Source organism: Mustela erminea, chromosome 9, assembly GCF_009829155.1.
Source record: "Mustela erminea isolate mMusErm1 chromosome 9, mMusErm1.Pri, whole genome shotgun sequence".
Classification (NCBI taxonomy): domain Eukaryota; kingdom Metazoa; phylum Chordata; class Mammalia; order Carnivora; family Mustelidae; genus Mustela; species Mustela erminea.
In genome coordinates this window covers 95,073,027-95,075,086 of record NC_045622.1, presented here as the reverse complement: position 1 = coordinate 95,075,086, position 2,060 = coordinate 95,073,027, and positions in this window count along the sequence as shown.

The window sequence follows — 2,060 nt, the reverse complement described above, 5'->3', positions numbered from 1 at the left end:
ACTAGCATTCCCTAAGGTACCTGATATGGTACCCTGAGGAGGATGCATCGCTTGTGTGGTTTTCTTGCAGAAACGTCAAAACCTTAGTTTAAATCATGAGGAAACATCGGACCAATCCAAATCAAAGCAAAGTCTACAAAACAGCGGACCAGACTTCAAAAGTGACAAGGTCGGACAAAGGAAATAATAAGGACCTGGCACAGATTGGAGGAGACTAGGAGACATGAAATCGACATGCAACGTGAGGGTTTGCACGGATCTCAACAAAGCCTGAGTTTCAGTTTCTAAAAAAGTCAAAGTTAGCCTCAAATGGGGGAAAAGGATTAACAAAAGGTCCGACCAAGGGGTGCATGGAAAAGAGAATGGCAATCCCAGGGATCTTACTGACCAGCTGGGAGTGAGAAGGATTTATGAAAGGATTAGGGTCTAAGCTCCATTTCCCTCCGCATCTTTTTAAACCTGGACACTTTCTCTCCTTCAACCCCATTCCCACAAATTCAACCTAGAGTTAAGAGAACAGGTCTGAGCTCGCTCAGCATGGCTTCACAGAATTTGCTCCTGATGTGTTCTCTGGTTGTCAATATAAATATTGGGTGGCATAATTTGGTAAAGTGCTTTTTAGACAAAATATGGCATTTAAGTAGAATCACCAAATTCGGATGTAGGCCTTACGTTCAAGGGTCAAGGCAAAAAGTAGGCTCCTTGTTCCTCAGGGAGGAGGGAATCCCACATACCCATTTTCAGTAAAATTTGAGTTTTAAAGTTACACAGTATTCCAAGGAAGCCTTTCACTTTCTATTTGAAGAAAACTGGGGCTCAGGCTCACCCCACTGGGCGGTGTAACAGAACCACTGCAGGATGCCAGGCTGTCTTCTCCAAGCTGCTAGTATTTACCCAGCCTTATCGTCCCGACCAAGAAGGAGACCAGCTTACAAGGATTCCCCAGCAGCAGACGCGCGGGCCCCACCTAGACTTCTGAATCACTCTCTTCTGACACTAAAGCACCAGTATCTATTTCTACCCAGAAGATGTGTTCTGTAAGACTCAGGTACCGAGCGAACGTGGAGAGTCACTATTCTTTAGCTGGACTGTGTGTGAGTACACAGGTGCAAGTGCACATTTATACAAGCATCAGGATTTCTTTTCCTTTTTTTTTTTTTTAAACGATTTATTTATTTATTTTAGAGAGACAGAGAGAGCGCACATGTGCCTACAAGCAGGAGGGGCAGATGAAAAGGGAGAGAGAATTTCAAGCAAACGCCACACTCAGCACGGAGCCTGACACAGGGCTCGATCTCACGACTCTGAGATCACAACTTGACCTGAAACCGAGAGTTGGAAACTTAACTGACTGGGCCAGCCAGGCACCCCACAGGTTAGGATTTCTAGGATGTATCTATAGAGTTGCATGATATCATTTCCATTTACCTTCACTATGCCCTTGCCTCTAATCCCAAGCATTTTTCCTGCCTCTCTCCATTCTGCATCCTTGCCCAAGTCTCATGTTTTAAGGTCCGTTCTATGTGCTATTTGGTCCTCGGACCCTTCCCAGCCTTCCTTCAGTGTACCTGAGATGAGATGGTAATCACCTTGGTGCCAACGAAATCCCTTCATTCGTGTACTCATTCATTCATGCACTGGAGACTCATGGGGCTCCAAAGATAGTTACACACAAGACAAGAGCTTTGCTTTCATGGTGTTCACAAAGGAGCAGGGGGAGACAGTCAATAAATGAAGACCCAAGAAGATAGCAGTAATGAGAAGTGTTGTGGTGAAGGCAAATTAGGATGGTTTGAAGGGGAGTAATAGGAGCCTACTGTTGTTTGGGTAGTAAAGGAAGGGGTTATTTGAGGAGGTCATCTTTAAGCTTAGACCTACACAGGAGAGATCCAGCCCTGCAAACACCTGGAGGAAGGGAGTTCCAGTCAAAGGGGAGAGAACTAGTGCAAAGGCCTGTAGACAGGTCCAGACTTGGCAGGTGAAGAAAGAGACACTGTGCCGGGTCATAGCGAGTGGAGGGGGAGGGAGTGGTCCCAGATGAATTCAGACTATGCAGGGGT